This window comes from Bactrocera neohumeralis, chromosome 3, assembly GCF_024586455.1.
Source record: "Bactrocera neohumeralis isolate Rockhampton chromosome 3, APGP_CSIRO_Bneo_wtdbg2-racon-allhic-juicebox.fasta_v2, whole genome shotgun sequence".
In the NCBI taxonomy this organism is placed as follows: domain Eukaryota; kingdom Metazoa; phylum Arthropoda; class Insecta; order Diptera; family Tephritidae; genus Bactrocera; species Bactrocera neohumeralis.
Genome location: NC_065920.1, coordinates 71,425,104 through 71,447,709, shown reverse-complemented (window position 1 = coordinate 71,447,709; position 22,606 = coordinate 71,425,104). Strand labels below are relative to the sequence as shown.

Below are 22,606 nucleotides of genomic sequence, written 5' to 3'. Positions count from 1 at the left end.
TGGCTTTAAAATGGAGTTATCAACATGACAACGACCAGAAACACACTGCTATTTGTGTAAAACAGTGGTTTGTTGATAACGGGAATGAGGTTTTGAATCGACTCGCACAATCACCTGATCTCAATCCCATAGAGAACCAATGGTAAATTGTAGATCGAAAATTCAGACTTGAGAATTGTAAAAATAAGGCCGTTTTATACATTCAAGTGAAGGTGGCATGGAAAAGCATTTCCTGGGACACATCAAATAAATTAATTGAGTCCATGCCTAGCCGATGTGCAACTGTATTGAAAAATAAGGGATACGCAACCAAATATTGAAAGACATAAATTTTTCAATCATAAAACCATTTCGTGCTTTTGTTTTGTCGCACCAAATTTTTGGAGTTTTTCATATATGGTATTTTATATACTTTTTTAATAAGTTAATTTGTTTAATTTTTACTAATTTTAAAAGAAGAATACATGAACTAATAATTCAAATCAATAAAACATCACATAATGCCTAATTTATGATTTTATCCAGTTAAATACCGACAAGGTAGATTCCGTGCTTTAGTTTTGTCGCACACTGTATGTGTGCATGAGAGAGTAGTGTGAAGTTAAAAGGCATAAACGGTTTTAGGATAACTTAGAAAAAGCATAAATAGCAAATGGTTTTTGAGAGGGAATAATGAAAGTGGATTAGTAAGGAAAAACAACAGCGCTGTAAGTGGACATTAGAGTAAAATATTATTAGCAAAATTTGGGGAGGAAAAGTTGATTTTATTGTTATAAAAAATAAATTTAAGGAGAAAAATAAATGTTAAAAATTATTATTATTATTTTTCATTAAATAATTTAAAAAAAATCGGAATATTGGTATAATTTTTATAAAAATATTTTTAAAAAAATAAAAAAAAAATATTTTTTGAGAAAACGATTTGATCATTATTTTAGTAATATTTAAAAAACAGAAAAAATATAGTACAAAAGAAAAAAAAATTCAGAGAATTTTTTTTTTTTTAATTTTAATAAAACAAAAAAAATTGTTTAAGCGAAAAACTAATTTATTAAAACAATATTAAAAAAATACAAAATATTGTTATATTTTTTATTAAAGTATTTAATTAAGAACATTTTTTGAGAATACGATCTGATCTTTCTTTTAGTAATATTTAACACAAGGGCAATAAAATAAAATGAAAAAAAAATTTATAAAATAGAATTTTTTTATTAAAACCTTTAACAAACAAAATCCCACCATTACTTTAGTAAAATTTAAAAAAGTAAAATAAAATTCAAGAAAAAAATAAATTTCAAAAATAACGTTTTTAATAAAACTTTTATTCAAAAAAAATTTAAATAAAAAACTTTAACTATCAGTATAATTTTTTTTACAATATTTGTATAGAATTTTTTTTAGCCCAACAACAAAAAATAATAAATAAAAATAATAATAATAATAATAATAATACAAAATAAAATGTAAAAAAACTATTAAAGAATATGAAATAAATGGCTTTTAAAGACAAAAAAAAATATTTATAAAACAAATAATAATTTAAAATCAAAAATGGATTACCTTTTGACACAATAAATCGCAATAAAAAATTGATAACAAAAAAATTAAAAGCTAAAAAATTATAAAAAAATATAAAATAAATTTAATTTAAAGCCAGTAAAAAAATATTTAAAAAACATATAGTAATCAAAAAAACAAAAACAAATTACTTTTAAGCACCATAAAAAAATAAAAAATGTAAAAAATAATAATAAAATAATAGAAAAATTAAAAATATAAAATGAATGACTTTTAAATGCAATAACAAATATTAGAAAAAACAAATAAATATTTATTGGTTTGTGTTCATTGTTTTTAAGCCGTAAAAGTTCCAATTACTTTCGAAATTAAAAAATATATTTTTATAGAACAACAATTAAAAATAATAAGTAAAAAAAATTAAAATAAACAAAACCCAAAACTAAAAAAATAATTATTAAAAAATATAATGAAATATTTAAAAAAATAAGAATAATTTAAAAATATCAAAATTGTATTACTTTAAACAAAAAAAAATTTACAAAAAAACAATAATGAAAATATTAAAAACTAAATAATAAATAACTTTTAAAGACAATAAAAAAATATTAAAAAAAAGTATAATTTAAAAATGTAAACATTTTAAATAAAAATAAAAAATTTAAAAAAAATTAAATAAACAATTTTTTTTATTTCTTATTCATTATTTTGTTAACGACAAATGCTCAAAATTGCAAAAAAAAAAATTTTTTTGTTGTTGAGAACTCCAGCAAAATTGTTGTACCAATTAAATAATTTCTGCTCAACAACAAATCGAGTAAAAATATTTTCCATAGTGATTACAATGACAGATAACCTATAAGACACCAATTACCGGTTTAACTACCAAAAGTACCAAAATCTAGCATTTAAGCTATACAACAACTAACTGTAAAGTGCCCTTTCCAAAGCAATATCCATAAACCATCAAAACGTGCTCGACATAGCTTAGTTCTAGAGTACGAAAAAGGTAAAAATGTCAAGCGAGGCACATAAGCGCACTTCAAATTCATCCAACTATTCAAAGGAATTAAAGAGCAGGCAAGGCAAATCGGATTAAAAACAATCAACACTGCTAATTGCGAGTACTAATAAGAACCAGAAATATTTTTCACTAACAAACAAAGCGGTTGTGACACGCATGTCCAGCGCTACGATTATCTGCGAGCAGCAAAACAGTTATAAAAGGTCAGCAAATATTAATTTCGGTCGATTGAACGTAATCCTCAACATTATTACTTTAATAGCAGTTAGCTACGGCGTTAAAATGCTGACCACATAGTGTAGTTGTCTACAAAAACAATGTCACCGAGATTGTCAAAAGTGATATGATAAAGTTGAAAGGGAGGATGAAACAAGCAAACAACGAGGCACTGTACTAAAAGATATCCAATGATAGCTGCTGGCTGGCTGAGACTTCGTGGCACAATCTGGGCTACCTGTTGGTCGCAGCGGGGTGCACTCGCACTGCTCGCAGACACACGTATTATGCAGGAAGCTGTTCTTCAATATAACACTCTTCTGTACTACAGTCTTCTATACTACAGTCTGCAATACAACCCTGCGTATTTTGTATGCGCTTAGGCTTATGTGTATCTATTGTAGTGTATCTTCTCGCTATCAAATGTGGCCCATATTGTCTTTTTTCATGATCATCATTAATTTTCTATCGATTGTATAGATACCTATCTTTTGTCTACCATACATTTCCTGCTTGTTTGGAAATGCATTGAATTTTGGTGAAAGAGCCAATTCAGGCACATACGATGATAACTTTCCTGTAGAATAATATCAAAAAACTATAGTTCTCTATTTAAAATTGCTCCTTCGTGCTGAAAATTGTGTTTCCTGGAACTAAAACACGACAGAAAACAGGTGAGTTGCGTGAAACCGGAACGTGAGCGGCGTGAGCAAGCAAAATTTTCTCATTTTGACAATTAAAATCGACAGAATTGGCTGAGCGTGGTAGCGACTTCTTAGTATTTTGTTTGCTTTCGATCTCTTTTCAGCTTATTATGACTATCTTTAGGGCGCAGGAAATTAAAAGAATGCCGATTAGCGCTCCTTTTATGTAATAAGCTGGCTATTAAAGGCTATACTATATGTACGGATGCTAGTTGAATAAAAATGTTTCGTAGTTTTATGGCTATTTGAAGGGCAGTGAAATGAAAGCGAGATGATTTTCAAGAATTCCAACAACATTTGGTGATAACTTCTTAATTGTAGGCTTACTATGGAGTGTAAAAAGAAAAGGGAAAATAAAAGACATTTAATCGTGACTTTTAAGATTTTATTTGCTTTTGTATTGCATAGTATTTAATTGCTTACAAAAGTTGCTGCAACAAATGTCAACTCAAATTTATAAAAAATGAAAAGGGATTTTTTTATTGTTTTATACTAAAATTTATAGAAAATACTATACTTTTACTTTCAATTGGGAAAAATATGCGCTTATATGTATATTTTTAGTATTATAAGCATTTTTAAAAAACACACTGATCATTTTATGATGATGAGAAGAAATAAAATGATTTTTAAAAGAATATATTAGTATTATAAGTAGAAGAGGTAATGCACAAGTCACAAATAAGTCTGATGTTGGTGTTGATGGTCAAATGTCGGCGGAAAATAAAAGCAGAATTATTGATCTAAAATCACTAACTCAGATACAAATAAAGATATATTGCGTTTTAAAATTTTGTTGAAATATATTTTCTTCTATGTATAAAAAATTAAAATTTTAATTAATAAATTAAGAATTATTTTTAATTAATTATAATTAAACAATAATTTAAATATTTTTTTGAATTAATTTAAAATAATTCTTGATTTATTAATTATAATTAGTAGTTAAATAGTTTTAATAACTTATTTTAAAAAATTATTTAATTTATTAATTAAAATTAAAGTTCATAAAAAGAAAGAAAAAAATTTTGAAAACAATTTTTCGTAAACTTATATAATTTTTTTAAATTAATGAAATTAATTATTGAATTATTAATTATAATTAATTTAAAAATTTAATTCTAATTAATAATTCAATAATTAATTAAATTAATTTAAAAGAATTATTAAGATTTTTATTAATTTATTGATAGAAAAATTATTTTAAATTTTAAGTAATGTATAATAATTTAAATATTTTTTTAAATTTACTTCCATTAATAAATAAGAATTATTTTAAATTGATTTAATTTAAAGAAAAAATTATTTTTAAAAATATTATTTTTATTAGTTTTTTTTCTAAAACCCTAGTTTTTTCAAGTTAACTTTAATCAACATTTTTAATTATAAGCTTATTATTTTAAAATTATTTTTTATTTAACATTTTTTTAATTGATTTTTATTATAACTTTGAGTATAATTTTTTTCAAAACTTTTTTTTCAAAATATTCTATCATCATTTTTATTTAAAATATTTTTATTAAATTTATTTCTACCTAATTTTTAATTTTTTAAATTTGTTTTATCTTTTTCAAATTTTTAGTTTTTTTATGTTAACCAAAGTATTTTTTTTTTAATTTTTGTTTTAAATTATTAAAATAAGTTCATTTTAATTAAGTAATATTTTAAATTCATTAAAATATTTAATTTATTTAAAGTTTCAAAAAGTTATTTAATTTATTAATTATAATTAACTTAAAGCAAAAATTGTTTTCAATAATTAAAATATTTAATTATTTTTTTTAAACCTTAATTTTTTCAAATTTAGTTTTCTCTTAATTTTTTAACTATTGTTTAAGAAATATTTTTTATTTTATAAAAATTTTAACATAATTTTGAGCGTACTTTGTTTCCAAAACTTTTTTTCAAAATCACTTATTTTCCAAAATATCTTTTTTTCATTTTCTATTAAAACATTTTTTTAAATTTATTTTTGTCCACCTTTTAAATCAAAAATTGTTTTTTCAAATTTAAAATTTTTTATTATTCAAAAATATTTTTTTGGAACTTTTGTTTTAAAATATTCAAATTTACAAATAAGAACGACTTTTTTGTTTTTTTCTGCAAAATTTTAATTTTTTTATTTTATTTCATAACTTTTTAGTTATAATATTTTTTCAAAATAATTTTTCTTTCGAAATAGCTTAGTATTCAAAACATCTCTTGATTATATTTTTTTTTTTTCAAATAATATATTAAGTTTGTCTTATACAAATTTATCATTATTTCTTTTATAAATTTAATTTTCTCTGACATAAATCTTAAATACCGATAAAAGCTATTTTTAATTAAGAGCCAATGCAAGCTCGAGCTTTCACTCAGATTTCTACAGCAAATATTCTTAACTCGAAAGCCGATCTACAACAAATATTTGTCGTTTTTATACAACAATCCAATAAAATTATTAAATCAAATGCTTAGACACTTCCAGAAACATATGTACATAGATGTACATAGATACTTATGTGTAAGCACTTGAGCCAATGCAGAGACGCTACAAATTAAATTAAATATTTTCAAGAGCCAAAAGTCATTAACTTCAACTATTTGTACACTACATACACCAATACATACAACACATTCACTTCAAAAAATCTCAGCACATTCTCTCTAATATTTTATTTTCAATAATTTCTTATTGTTTCTGCTTCTCCCCAGCTTTCCGCAGCGACCTTAGAATTAAGTTGAAATGCAATTAGTGGCGAAGCGCATTCCTTATCAGCCGCCAGCCACAAATAATAAACGGAGAAGGCAGAGGAAGCGCATACAAAGCGCAAATGACGCACAAATCAATGCAATGCGCTTTGGCTGGCGCCCGCAGCGCGCCATTTAAGGGCAAATCAAATGGAAATCAAGTGAATTAAAACGAAACATTTTCGGTTGCATTAAGTCGTCAAGCAAGAAGAGAGAAAAATTAATACAATAATAAAACAATACAATCGTTTCATACACATACGTAGAAGTATATATATTATATATGTATGTATATACATATATTTGTCTGCACGTGCGCTCGGCCTCAAAAGATGCGTCACTCAATCGCACAGTCGAGTACAAACGCACAAAGCTTACTACTCACATAGTCCTTTAAACGCTGCGAAAGTCAGTCAGTCGTTCAATTTGAGCGTATAATGCTTTGATATCTCAATAAATGCATGCAAGAGCCGGCAGTATGACCTCGAGGGGCTAGGCTGGCTGGCTTATCGCTGACCGCTTGTCTCTCTGATTGCATGTGCGTAGGAGCATGCGGCTCAATTGCTACTTCCAGGCTATTAATAGCCAGCGAAGATATACGCCACTAATGCCAAGTGGTAAATAACATGCACTTGATAATATTAAATGTATTAATGTCTATATTTATGTATTGATGCCCTTTACTATCTACTTTGTACCGGAATTGCTGCATTACCGGGGTATAAAAATAGCGAAGTGATAAAAAAGCGGTGAAAAGTGGGTTTCGCATGAGTCAAGGCGAAATATGAATGAGTAAAAATCAGATGAGATAAAATTATTATAACATAATGTGAGAAGAAAACTTAAAAATTAATACTAACCTAGAAAAAATGTAGTCGATTTGGTAGTAATATTAAATAGAGCGGTTTATTTTACTAAAAGCGTTGAAATTTCATTGTGATACTTATGAAATCGTTATAGCTTCATCCATACCTTTAGATATGTGTTAGAATAATCTTATTTGAAATTATTCTTGTATTATATTAAAATAATGTAAGCTTACATAATCGAGCAAGCTTTCATACTGATAGCTTTTTAAGAATCTCATATTAGAATAAAATCGTGCCCAAACCAAGAAATCCCGTGGATGATAGGTTTTTAAGAATCTTATAATAAGAAAAAAATCGACCCCTTACGTGAGCTTTCATACCGATAGCATTTTATAGCTTTCATAAGCAAAAAAAAATGTTTATAACCCAAAAAAATGTGACAAGTTTACATTATTGAGCGAGCTTTCAAGCTCATAAGTTTTTAAAGCTTTCATGAGACCAAAAAAAAAAACTTCAATTGTGGTCTGAGATTTAAGTAAGTTTTATTAATTTAGCGAAGATAACCAATGTAATATGAGCTTTCATTGCTAACTTAGAGAGCTTTCACTTAAAAAATACATTAGATTGTTATTTAGTTATAAGGCTTTCTACATTTTAAGCAATCTAGGTACATTATTTTTATTTACTTAGTAATATTTCACTTCCAGTAGAAATTAATAACAAGTTGCTCCGAAAGCTTCACAGAAATAAGCTCACAAATTTTAAAATAATTTTTAGTATTAGAGAAACATTTAAGAAAATGTAAACTTAATCAGCTGATGTGGGAGCTTTCATTATTTTTTAAGAGCTTTTATTGTACATGTTGGACGCTTTCACTTGGAAAATAAAGTACATTAATGCTTAAATTGGCAATTTTTCTGGTTTTGGGTAATTTCGGTGCTTAAATTTTATTTATTAGTTATATTTCACTCCTAGTTAAAATTATCATTAAGTTGCAGTGAAAGCATCATAGCAGTATGTTCACAAGTTTAAAAATATTTCATAAAATTCAGGAAATACTTCGAAAAGTATAAGTTTAGTCACATAAATACGAATTTCAACCGAAACCGTAAAAGCTTTCAATTATTATAATTTTTTAATTAATTAAAATGCGAGCTTTCATTACAAGTGAAAGTTTGTCAATTGAAGTGAATTTCGCTAGCTTTTGAGAACCAAAATTAAACTAAATTAAAATGGGAGCTTTATTACAAGTGAAAGCTTTTCAATTGAAGTGAATTTGGCTGGCTTTTGAGTACCAAAATCAAACTAAAATAAAATGGAAGGATTATTACAAGTGAAAATTTTTCAATAGAATAAAATTGCATAAGTTTTGTGGTAGCAAAATTAAGCTTAATTAAAATTGAAGCTTTCATACAAATGAAAGCTTTTCAGTACAAGTGAAATGATAAAGCTTTTGGCTATCAAAGTAATACTCGAGGCAAAAGCTTTCACAATTTCTATTACATCTGCTAAATTAAGTTAGCAACAATCACAATTATTATTTCGTTTTATTATTATAATTTTTCTTACATATTTAATGATTTGCCAATTATCTTAAATATTATTTACACTTATCTTATTGGCATTTACATTAACCCGCATAAATCGCGTCAAATATTATTGACCACATTAATTCATAACAAATATTTGCACCCATGGTCAAAGGTGTGCCAACTCTCGAGACAAATGGAACGTGCCAATAGTTGACACAACACCACAGCATAATCTTATTTATTGAAGCACATAAATATTTACCAAGCTTTGGCATAATTTACATTTGCGGATACTAAAATTGCAATCTACCATTGTGCAAAAGTCAATAAATTACGTGCATAAATGCATAAATAATTAGTTTTTCAAACACATATTGCATTAGCGAGTGCTGAGCGAGAACAATGGTATGGAGCTTTATTGCAATGAAATACAAATAATTGAGGAAAAGGTAATTTAAAAAGTTCACGGAACTAAATGTGCTTTTTTTCAACTAAAAAATACTTTTCATTGCAATCTCTTAATCATAAATTGTTTAGCAACATTTTTGGTGGAAAAAACCTAAACCAATTGCAAAAAAATTGCCAAAATGTGGCAACCTAAAATTTGAAAAAAATTGTATTAATTTAGTATGCAAAAATATTTTGCTATTTTCAGATATCCGAACATGAAATTGCCAACAGGTTGCTTCAATTGGCTCAACCAAAATGTCACTTGACAAATATTTATTGACTTTATAAAATTTACATACGAATTGTTTCAAAAGTTTATGGAGTTATGCCTTTTCATTGTTGCTTTGTGCTTATGAGCTTAAATGCTTTTGTGTTCAATTTTTTGTGTGAATTTTTTATCAATTCGTATCAGCTACTACAAAATATGTTTAGTAAATGGGTCTTGTTTTTTACTTCTCGATTTCTGCGTATTTTTCATTCATTGGAAAAAATTTAAATTTTTTCAATGGCTACGAATTTCAATGGACATCAATTTTTTATTTGGTTTACTCAATGAATTTTTGTAGCCAAATGACCTTCTTTGATTTTCGACGTTTTGGCATTTTTATGAATGAATATTTTTTTGATACGTTGAAAATCGGATTTAAAATTTTGTGAATTTACAACTAAAGCTCATAGTAACTGGTGAAAGATAGGCTAATTTAATCACTTGGTTGCTTATGTTGGTTTGATATGTAAAGGTTGGAGATAGATGCGGTGGGATATTTGAGATAAAAATTATGTGGAAAAGATATAGAAAAAGTGATTTAAAAGCTTTTTTTGCTTTGTGAATCACAATTAAAAACAAGAAGAGTTGAATTTCGGAAAAAATAATATATTTTTGAAAAGCTCTCAAAAAGCTCTCGAAAGCTGTAAAGGTTAAACAGCATGGATCAAAATTAAATGTGAAAATTTATTAATAAAATTACGAAATCTAGCGTTGAACGAAAAGTTGAATCTGAGAAACCGTGACATATTTTCGAAAAGCTTTAAAAAAGCTTTCGAAAGATGTAAAGCTTGAACATCAGGTACAAAACTTAAATGTGCAAATTAAATAATAATACAACTAAATCTAGCGTTGAACTTTCCGAGGAAGTATTTTTCGAAAAGCTCTGAAATGTTCCCAAAAGCTAAAAAATTGGAATTTCGTGGATCAATTTTGAATGTATTATATAAATTTATTGCTAAAATCAATACAATCTAGCGTTGAACCTATGAAACTAAAGAGTTTTTTCGAAAAGCTCTCAAAAGCTTGAAAGCTTTAACTTGGTGGATAAAAATTGAGGGTATAAATTTACTACTAAAATTACAAAATTTTCAGTTTAACCATAGAAACCAAGAAATATTTTGGAAAAACTTTGAAAAAGTGCACGAAAAAAGAAAAGCTTGAACTTTGAAATCAGAATTTAACACGAACATACATTTGAATGTTTTTTTGAATTTAACCGATTTAGTCTTAAGTTTTAAGTTTCAAGTATAAGTATAAGTATAAGCATAATACAAGTCTATAGTATTATATAACCAACTCACAGCATCCGTCATCAACAAGTTCTCAGAAACTGCTTAAACAAATTCAATTAATAATTAACAAGCCACTGCTGTTTGTGGAAAAACCACAGACAACAGGTAGCAACAAGTCGATAAACAATAATTTAAAGAACTCAAGCGAATGCAGGTGCCATGAGAGAGAGTAAAGAATACTTGATGCCACTCTAATGACAACAATTAAGAGCTTAGTCTCTAAGCGCATCATTAACGTGAAAGAAAATGTCAGCACAAATTGTGAATAACCGAAAGCAACAAAAAACATAATAGTAATATAAAACGGTAGGAAAAAATTAAATAAAGTACTACAAAAATCAAGTTCCAGTTTTTCAGAAATTCTCTCATACAGTCCCTAACAGCTAATACTCGTGCATCTTTGATTGCCAGCGCAGTCTTGGCTGATATGTAAATACAAATGTTAATCAGTAGAAATATATACATATGTACATATTTATGTACTATGTCGCACCGCATGGCCACTTAATCCAATACCAGCAACAACAACGCACTCAGCATATTTAATAACAGCTCTCTTCGCTCAATTGACTTGTAGAAGCTGTGACCTTATGGAAAGGGCTGCGCTAAGTAGCAGCTACTTATGTGGCATATGCTTGAAGTATTATTGCTGCAGAGTTGAAAAATAATTATAAAAATATTTATACATGCAACATTTCATACAAACATTTATTACAACAACACTTAAATACATATGTGCCGCACTTGTGTGTCTGGCTGATAGCGCTTCCTCAATCCATTAATAAGATTCTTGTACCATAATTATTATGCACATATTACAAACACTGTTAGTGCACTTCAGAATATTGTTGACTCAGCTGCGTGCGCTTGTAACTTGTACATTAACCGTTAGATTACATATTTTGTAAGTGTACTTTAGATTAAGCAAATGTTGGAAAATTTTATAAATAGCAGGAATTCACATTCTTTGGAGGAGGAAAATAACTCATGTGGGTATACTGGAGAATGTCTTTAATTATGGTAAAAAGTTTTAATGAAAGCTTTGGAGGGAATCAAGCATGTTTTAACGAAAAATAGCAAGCACAAATGTGTTCGAATTCATTTGAAGTTTTATTTCGTCACTAAATAAATTAACCTTAACAATTTTGATTTAATTATAGTGAAAGCTATGTGGGGTGAGTATAAGTTCAAAAGCTTTTCGCACAATATTTTATTTCCTACGTATTGAGCTTAGAAACTTAAGAAACTAACTTTAATCTGTAATTGAATTAAAAATTATTCAACAATTTGACTTTAAGAGAAATTTGAACAGCTTACTTAAATTTATCGCTTTTTTAGTGAAAGCTCTTAACCCACAACTGCAGTATAATTATGCACATTTTCTCAAAATACAGTACTCGATCATGATAGAACTGTTAAAATACGCTTAAACGTTAACAGCTTCAAAAGCTTTCATCAAATGTTTAGAAATTCATTTTATTTCATAAAAGTACCAGTAGTTGCTTGTCAGAGTTTTTATAGCTTGGAGTAACGTAAGCTTTTTTGTCATGAAAGCTCGAGCGAAAGCTTAATAAGGTTATCAAAAAAGTAAAAATCTAGCAAATTTTGTTTACCTTTTACTTAATACTAAGCGATTCTTGAAAAAGGCAATGATATCTACATACGTAGGAAAATGAAAGTTCAAAGCTTGATGCAAACTGTTTTCATTTCATTCCCATCGAAGTTGAAAACATTTTAAAAACATTAAAAAAGTAATCTTATTGAATTTTAATTTTATTTTAAGTAAAAGTTCCACCAAAAATTTTATTTTAAGGCTTGAAAGCTTTTTTGCCATGAAAGCACGAGCGAAAGCTCATTAAGTTAAAAAAAACTAGATTTTTTAGTTAAAATTACTAACTTTAAGCGATTGATTATATCAAAAGTTATTGTATCATGAATAAAGCACAAAAGTTCTAGTATTTTTGTTGCCATTCTACTACAACAACAACAATGACTGCGCCTTTCGCTGACGTTTGTGCAAATAAGAAGTGAACAATTTAATTTCATATTATAAATTGCTCTCTTCAAGCCAGAAAATCAATAAATTTGCACAACAATGCGGAGCTATCATGCTACAACAACAACTACTGCAACTACAACTACAGAAGCCAAGCAAATCAATTGAACAACAAAGTAATGGGCAATCAATAAGTCAACTAAGCGTTAACAACACAACAGCGATCAGCAATAACAACAAGAAGAACAATATTAGCAACAACAACAACAACTGCAGCAATTACAAAGAGTCAACGCGCTTGAACTGACAAACAAGCGGACAGACAAGTAGACAGGCATACAGACAACCTGAAGGCTATAGGCAACTTGCAAAAGCATTCACAGCATACAATAACAACAATAAGCATACAGCATACAACAAAAACCCTGCGCGTCAAGTGAATGTCGTTTTTTGGTATTTTATTTTTTACTGCTCGCTTCAGCAATATTTTCAGTGATTTTTAATTATTTTGCTATGAGTGAGCAGTGCTTAGGCAGCTATAAATTAAATTAACATAAAATTGTTAGAAAATTAAAAAAATTTAGCAAACTTGTTGGCACGCTTTGAGCGGCGCAAAAAAGTACTTTTATAGCAGTTATTGGCTTGGCATACAAATTATTGGAATTTCAAGCGCCTGTTGAGGCTGGATGCCAGCGTGCTTGTGTTTCTATTACTCATGCTTTAAAGTGTACGATTGAAGGCGTGTGTTTGGTATGGTGGTTCCAAATACTTTTTTGCATTTTTACATATTTTGATAATTTAGCAGGAAATTTGTTTTAATTATATGTAAAAAATTAATCATTTATATTAAAATAAAATAATTAAAAAAAAATATTAGAATGAAAAAATTAAGAAAATAAATAGAAAAATATTATAAAAATGTATCAAATAAAAAAAAAATTATTATTAAAATTTTATTAAATTATTAAAATAATTTTTTTTTTAATTATTATTTTATTAAAATAAAATATTTTTTTTTTTTAAATTAGACAAGCTTTGAATTTATACAAAAATTTAAAAAAATCTAAAATAATTAAAAAAAATATTTATAAAAAATTTATACAACCAAACAACAAAAAAATTATTATAATTAATAAATTAAAATAAATAAAACAAATTTAAAAAATTACAAAAACTTTTAATTTAATAAAAGAATTGAAAAAAAAATAAGAAATTGGAAAATATATTATAGTTAGAAAAATTATTAAAACAGCTATTATTTACAAAAAATTAATATAATAAAAACTCAGAAAATTTTTCTTCATTAATAAATTCAAATAATTGAGAAAAATTATAAAAAAAATTTTTAATTAAAAAAATCATAAAAAACTACTCTTAAAAAGTGTATAAAAAATAAAAAAAAATTATAATTAGAAAAATAATTAATTACAAAAACAATTTATATATATATTAATATATTAATTTTTATTATTCAATTTAAAAGATTTGAAAAAAAAATATAAAAATTTGTAATTAAAAAATTTATAAAGAAAAATATTATAATAGATAAATTTTTTATAAAAAAGTAATTACTTTAAATCAATTAGACAAATTCTTATAGTTGATAAATTAATTAAATTACAAAAACTTTATAAAAAAACTTTTAATTAAAAAAGGATCTAAAAAATTAAAAAAAAATCATATTTTTATATAAAAAAACAGCAACAAAAATTATAATAATTTAAAAAAAAAAATTTTTGAGCGGTGTTTGAAAAAAATATTGAATATTTTATTTTACATATTTTTATTTCAATTAACTAAATAAAAATATATTTTTTCAAAGGTTTTTAAACATTATGATAAAATTTAAATATTGACACATAAGTGTAGTAATTTAAAGAAATATATTTTTATACAATTTTTTTAATATTCGGTTTTCTTATTTTTTTATATTTTTTCACTTTTTAAGCAAGTTGAACAACTTCAAACATTTTCTGCAAAATTTTAAAAACTTTCTTTCACTTTTCAGCTTCATAACACTTGTAATAATTCATGTTTAATATTTCCATATTTTCCACTCAACAATAAATACATTTGGTCACCCTAGTATATGTATGTTGAACGGTTTCCTTTTGTATTTTAAATCATTTTTGTTAGTGCTTTTAAACTGCTACTTATTTAAAGTTAATCCTCTAAAATGCTTGACTTAGTCTAATTTACGAGACATTTTGATGGGTCAACTGTCAATTTTATTGTCTAATACATATGTACATAACCGCTTTAACCGCGGAAGCAGTGGCTACGTCAATAAAGGAGAAGAATACATACATATGTAAATTTAACGAGACATGTGCCTATAGAAATATTTTTATGTTTTTTAGACAATGTAAGCGTTGAGTGGCGTTTGAAAGAGACATCAAACGGAAATGAAAAAAAAAATAAATTGAGAAAAAAATTAAAAAAAAATGTTGTTCATAAAAAGCTGCCCAAAACTGTATTTTTAGACTAAGCTTTCATTAAATGCATATAAATAACAAATTATAAATATAGCAACGCGCGCAAATTATACAAAACCATTTCATTCATCCAATTATTTCGAGCTTAAGCTGCGCAAGCCAATTTTAAGCGCATTAAATGTATCAATATTTTCACGGACACGCCTGCAGAACTGTCAGTCATTTCAATAATGCCGCTGTTAATAGAAAAGCAGCTGTCAGCTATTAGCGCGCATTTAATTTGCGATGCAAACACAAAAACACTAACAATGGCAACAACTTTGCAATTGCACAAAACATTTGTTGTTTTGTTAAATATTTCGCATTTTCGCAAATAATTGGTTGTTGTTGCTAATTTAATGCTAACTTTTGTTGTTATTTTTGCTATTTTAATTTTGTTGTTGTTATTTTCATGTTATTTTAATTTTTTTGTTGTTATTTTCATGCTATTTTAATGCTATTTTAATTTTGTTGTTTTTTTCTCTGAAAAGTGTCAACTAAACGACAATTCATTTATGCAAAGCGCTTCAATGTTTTATAACACAATTACGGCTAAATCTGGCTTAGTCAGCAATTAGCATAACTACACACACATACCCATATACACACACCTTTGTATACACCACATTCTTCATTGAATATCTTCGAATTGCAAATATTTATAAACAATTTCTTGTTTTGCCGTGCCACTGTGTAAAATTCCTGGAATGCTGCGTTGACGCACAGACGCAGCTTCTGTTTCAAATATTTATATTTAATGAGAAAGAGAGTTATTTGACAGTCTGTGGACTGCAAATGATTTGCATATTTTTCTCTGTATAGGCGTGTGTGTTAGTGTTTGAATAGGGTAAATGTTAAAGCCAAAGCAGTGATTGCTGACAGTTGTCAAGCGCCACTTGGTACTTGAAAAACGAGAATTGTTATCTAGGCCTGCCATTGTTGCTTTTTAGGTGTGTGAGTCGGCGTTAATGGAAATTATTGGCAAAATTTAGATTTTAATGTATTTAAAATTGATTGTTTTAAAGGAATTAATTTTACTTGGAATTAGTTGTCTGTGTACCAATTTTTGGTGATTTAAAGCGTTACATGGATTTTCTTGGGTAAAAATCGCCTTTTTACCACAATTTTTTTTCTCATGTAAAAAATGAAATATTTTATTAGATTTTTTTTTTTTTTATTGTTTTAAACATACAATATTATATATATAGACATAAGCCATCAGAATTATTTTTTTTGTTACAAAAACTATTTTACAAAGACATTCTGAAATTTTTGGAAAAAATTCTTAACAAGTTTTCAAATCTGTATCTGAAACTATTAATATTGTAGAGGTGTTGTGGAATTTAATAAGACAATATAAAAACTCAAGTAACCCATATATTTTTGACAAACCAATTTTTTGAGAATAAACCTAAAAATTTGCATGAGAGCAAAAGCAACAACATACCAAATCAAATGGGAGTCGGAAATAATGTATTTCCCACGTTCGTTATTATTAGTTTTGTGTATAAGGAATTATTATTTGACACTTATCGATATTAAACAAATATTTTTTAATGATATTATTTTACATTGGTTATTTTTAATATTATAACCAATATATAACCATTTTATAACCAATATATAACCAATGTATAACCAGTATATAACGAAAACTCAATTTTTTCATTATACATAGTTTCTTTTATAACGTTTTCTCTTGGGCTGTGAACTTGAGATTTCTATGACCAATTTATAACCAATATATAACCATTTTATAACCAAAATATAACCAATATATAACCAGTTTACAACGAAAACTCAATTTTCTCCTTATAAGTGGTTTTATTTTATAACATTTTTCCTTCCCCTGTAAACTTGAGATTTTTATGACCAATTTATAACCATTTTATAACCAATATAAAATCATTTTATAACCAAAATATAACCATTTTATACCCAAAACTCCATTTTTTTTAAATTTAAGTGGTTTCTATTACATCTTTTTTCTTTCACTTGTAAACTTATGAAAAGTGCTGTTACGTTTTTTTGCAATTTTCGTGACGATATATTTATATTTCTTTAATTTTGTGTGTTTTTTGTTTTTCTGAGTTTTTATCATCCACTTCACTTTTCCAAAATCACATAATTTTGTTTTTTTTTCATTGTATTTCCAAATTATTATTTATTTTTGTTTAATTTCTTTTTAATTATTACTTAATACCGAATTAGCCTTATTAGCTTCGCTATTTTTTATATTTTTTCCTTTAACTTTGGCTCGATTTCAATGACAATTGAGTGACTTGTCTTGTTAAATTCTAATTTATATTTTATTTCATTTTTTTCTGTTCCTGTTCTTTATTCAGTTCTTTTTTCACATTTTTCTTATATTTTACACAATTCGTTTTGGTTTTTTTTTACTTTTATCATAGCATTTATATTCAGTTGTCAAATAAAATTGATCACCTTGCCTGCCCTGCTTGATTTAGTGGGCGAAAAGCGTTTATAAATCCATATAAATAAATGAATTATTAATTGAGTGACTTATAGACTAAAATTTCAGATGAAAAAAAACAAGAATGTGTGAATATAAATAACTGAGCGTAAAGACAGCAATAAATTAATAAGAATTTGTTGATTATAAAAAGCGTAAAAGTGTTTAATTGTAGTTTGAAAGTTGTATGAATTAAATTATTTAATTTTTTTAAACTCTCGTTATATTCTGTTTTTATTTTTGTAAAATTTGCACTAAAAAATATTAATTTTAATTTTTATAACTTTACACAGAATTTTATACATATATGTATATCGTCACCTAAAACACAAAACCACATATCATACAACAAAAATTGAAAATCCTTGTCAGATATAATAACCAATATATACCCATTGAAAAACGTGTATGATAACGTGTATGATAACCAATATATAATCATTTTATAACCAAAACTCAAATTTTGTTTCAATATTAGTGATTTCATTTTCATTGAACTGATATTTATTTTTTATAAGCTTATATAAGTTTCTTATTTTTTTTTTTGTATATAAAATGCATATTTTTTCAGGTAAACTCCGCCAGCTCAGTTTTTACTTTGTTTATTTTTAAAAATCTATTAAAACTTTACGCTTCTAGTTTCCAAATATGCGCATATTATTCTTAGAAATTCGTATTCAACAATAGCAAATATTTTATATTCCATAAACAGCCACTAAGAAGTTCCTTCACGGACTAAACTGGAATTTCATCAAATTTTGTTTTCACAAAATTCCCAGTCATAATATTATATTTTTAAATACTCACCATTATATTTAAACATACTAACACACATTCATATTCATAGCAGTTTCACAAATCTCTCATTAAGATGCCTCAATTTAGTCTTTCCAACCTGCTCACGAGCTATGTTTTGGTTTCTGCTTCGTGTGCAATGCCTTTAACGGCTTACAGTCGGCAATGAGGAACAAAAATATGTTCGTGAACATTTCGTTTAACATTTTGGACACAAATTTCAGTTCGGACAACTAATTCAATACCGTACAAGCTATTAAACAGTTTAGTGTTTATATTAAGTATCGTCTGTTTGGTATTTGATTTCATTTGCGCATATTTGATTGTTATTTATGATTTTATTAGCATTTTTATGAAGATTATTTTCTTGTGGAATTTTGTATGTGGGGGAGTGAGTTTTTATGGCTTTGGGAAAATTATGTGCTGGCATAAAAATTTAGACACGTACAGGTTTTTGAAAGAGTTTTAGAAATATTTCTGAAGAGGATAACTTTCAGTTTCGTGGTTGTGGGAGTCGAAGAGGAGTTTTATTTGTGGTTCGATAACTAAATGACTATAACATTGAGTTGTTGTTGTAATAAAAGTGAAATAAATATATTAAAATTATTTCAATTTCGTTTGGAAAGAAGTTTTAAGAGGAGAACTGTGTGATTGGTAGAACTAAAGATATACGACTGCAACGACATCTATTGGCAAAATACGAAAAGACTTTTCGATTACTAAATATTTACAATTTTCATCTATTTGTGGTTTCTGCTATGCCAAGCTATGTTAACGAAAAACCTATTCAATGCCAATACATAACATAATATCTCCACTATTAAATTATAGTTTCGCAAACACTCAATTAAAGTGATTATAGCTTCATACACATACATGAAGCTACTCTGCTAGCGCAGATTCCCACTACATTCCTATCTAGGTCGCTTACATAATTCATTAAAAATAAACATAGCTCCACATGCGTAACATATTCGCAACAAGAAATTAAAAATAACAAAGTCATAGTTATTCTTTTATGAAGAAATTCTTAACAACAACACCGCCTGTAATGAGCAGGTAGTATGCGTTGATGCTAATTATTAAGCAGCAACATTAGAAACACAGCCAAAGCATAAAGCCAAGACGAGACTGAGCCACAATGGCCATCAAGAGTCGGCGCTACAAACTACTAAAGGTGAGCTGATGGCACAAAGAACTATAATTTAAGTTGTTGCCACAACAGCGGAGAGTGTGCAAGAAGCGGAAGATGTGGTTGAAAACCAAAGAAAAATTGGAGAAGCGGAGTTTGAAGTTAAGCAAGAATTAGAAACAGAGACGCGTAAAAATAGAAAAAAAAACGATGGAAGCTAGGTGAGATGGGTAGATGAAGCAATGAAGCTAGCTACTTGCCACGCTGCAGATAAATAAAAGAATATTGTTCTAACAATAGTATAGTAAGAAAATGGAAAGCGCGCTCTCAAAAAGAGACCACCCAACGTTTGGCGCGCCTAATGACTAAATAATGCCCAGCAAACGGCATGAGCCCACAGATATCCAACGTTGCACGCAAAATACGTGTTATGGCATGAATTATGCATGCTACAACAAAAACAATAAATATATTTGCGCTACAAATGGCAACCAGCAGCCGCTTGATGGCATAAACTAATGTTATTTAAATAACTGTTGATTTACTATGCAATTTATAATGCGTAAATGCATTTCGTAGCCTACTTGTTGGCGCCCGAACTAGGGCAAACACGATTTATGTGCGCTTGCAACGTGTTTTGATGTGCTTTTCATATCTGTGCAACGACTGCGACCAGGCACATGTGTGAAAAAGAAAAAAATAAAAAAATACAACTAAAGCAAAAATAAATACAACAAAGACAAAAATTACAACAAAAACAAAAAATTCAAAAACAAAAATCGAAAAAGGAAAAACCAAAAAAAAATACAACAGAAATAAAAGTTACAACAAAAACAAAAAATAAAACAACAACAAAAAATTTCCAACTAAAGCGAAAAATTGGACAAAATAAAAAAAAAACAACAGAGAAAAAAAATTACAACAAAAACAAAAATATTCAACAAAAAAAAAAAATTACAACAAAAGCAAAAAATTTCCAACTAAAGCGAAAAATTGGACAAAATAAAAAAAGAACAACAGAGAAAAAAAATTACAACAAAAACAAAAATATTCAACAAAAAGAAAAAAATTACAACAAAAGCAAAAAAATAAAACAAAACCAAAAATTTTCAACGAAAATAAAAAACAGAAAAACAAAAGATACAACAGAAACAAAACAAATATAACAAACACAAAAGGCAAATACAGCAAAAACAAAAAAATACAACAGCAACCCAAAATTTCCAACTAAATCCAAAAATTCAACAAAGAGAAAAAATAGAAAAAATTTAAAAATTCAATGAAAACAAAAAATAAAATTACAACAAAATCAAAAAAGTAAAATTACAACAACAACAAAAATCCAACTAAAACAAAAATATTCAACAAAAACTCTAACAGATACAAAACCAAAAACAATATGTTTCTGCAGGACGCTTGCTTGCACTCACCTTTTATATTATCCGTTGAACGACAAAGTGTAGAATGCAGCGTAGAGTTCTCGATTAAATCCAATAAATAATTACGCCAAAGAGTTGTGCAACAATTTCAATTAAAGTAGAAAATTATTACACACACACACACAAAGCGATGCGGCAACAATGTTTATGCAAGCAACACGGTGCTGCTATACACACAATAATCCACAAGGTCGCGCAATGTGGCAATATCCGTAACGAAAGCGTTGCACGTTGCCACAAGTGTAAATTGTATGCTATGCGGAGCTATGCATATAATTGTTGATGTTTGTTGTTGTTTTTGCAATTATTATTTTTCAATGCCCTTTTGTGTGCGCTGTATTGATTTGCTTTTGTTTGTGTTTTCACGTGTTGTTTTTGTTCTCACTTGTAGTTTTTGTTATTTTTGCTTATTTTTTCAATGCGTAATCCACTTGCGGCGCTGAGCGGCTTGCCTTTAAGCCGATTTCACTTGATAGACACGCACGTTTTGCACAAAGCCTGCAATACTTTTGCTATTGTTGTTGTTATTTTCACATATGCACTTATGTATGCGTAAGTATGCGGCACAAATGACGTGTTGCATGGAAAAAAATATTTATGCACTTGTGAACTCACTTTGCTTTAGCAGTTGCTATTGTTGTTTTAATTTTATTTTTGCTTTTTTTCACACCACGATTTATTTTTTTTAGTGTCGAAGGGGCTTTTAGGGAGAACTGCCACAAATGGTTGAGGAATGTGGCACGACGTAAAGATTTATGCACAGGTGCTACATAAGGTGTTGTTGTTGTTGCTTTTTGTCACTTACAACTTCAATACAAAGAACTTTATTTTATTTTCTTCACAAATTTCAATTTTTAATTCGAAAAATTACAGTTGCAACAGTTTTTAAATTTTTTGATTTTTGCAATTGAAAATTTTTACAAAAACATAACTTTTCAAAAAAATTTCAAACAACTTTTTCAAAAATGCACGATTTTTGAACACTTTAGTTTCGAAAATTTTTCGAGTTTGAAAATTCCACTCAATATTGTTGTAATTATCACTTTGCTTATGAAATTCCGCTTTTTGAACACTTTAGTTTCGAAAATGTTTAAAAACTTTTCCAATTCGTTAATTTCACTTAATGTTGCTGTTACTACTTTGCGTATGAAATTTTATTCAACACTTTTTCGAACGCTTCATTTTCTAGGCGTTGAAGCAATTCCACATGCGAATTTCGTACCATACACGTCACGCTACTCAAACAGACTAAAGACTAGTCGCGCTAGCCGGGATCGTGTATATCGCAGCGTCAAAGAAGAGCTCACTTGAAGAGTGAGTAAACTGCAGTGAGCGTTTTGAGCGAGAGCGCGTCACTGAGTGGGCTCAAAACGTGCTGAGAGAGAGCGTACATTTGAGTACCACTTCAACACCGACTACACTTCAATACAAAACACTCAAAATAAACCGCTAGCAACACAAGTAGGCGTGCCCTTTCACTCAAAATTCATCAACAACTTCTGTGTGCAACATGTTGCTACAGCTCGTCAATGACCGTTCGAGTGCTTTTGTGGCCGCTCTTATCGCATACGCTCTGCAAATGCATGTGGGCGCAGCAAGAACCAGTTCCAGAGTTTCGGTGTTTACTCGCGCCGAAACATGTGGGTTTGTTGATAGCTATGTGAATGTATATACATACATATATATAACATACACATATGTTGTGCAGTGTCATCATACACTGTGATATGTGTGATATTTCTCTATTT

General features: G+C 27.5%; 1 protein-coding gene across 1 annotated transcript in view; it reads right to left on the bottom strand.

The window, feature by feature from the left end:
- The window catches only part of LOC126753027 (uncharacterized), an 86,763-nt gene extending 64,647 nt beyond the window's left edge, over window positions 1-22,116 (bottom strand). Inside the window, exon 1 of the mRNA XM_050464132.1 lies at window positions 20,850-22,116. The gene's annotated coding sequence lies outside the window, so the exon portion shown is untranslated. The remainder of the gene's footprint in view (window positions 1-20,849) is intronic.
- Window positions 22,117-22,606: the final 490 nt, after the last annotated feature.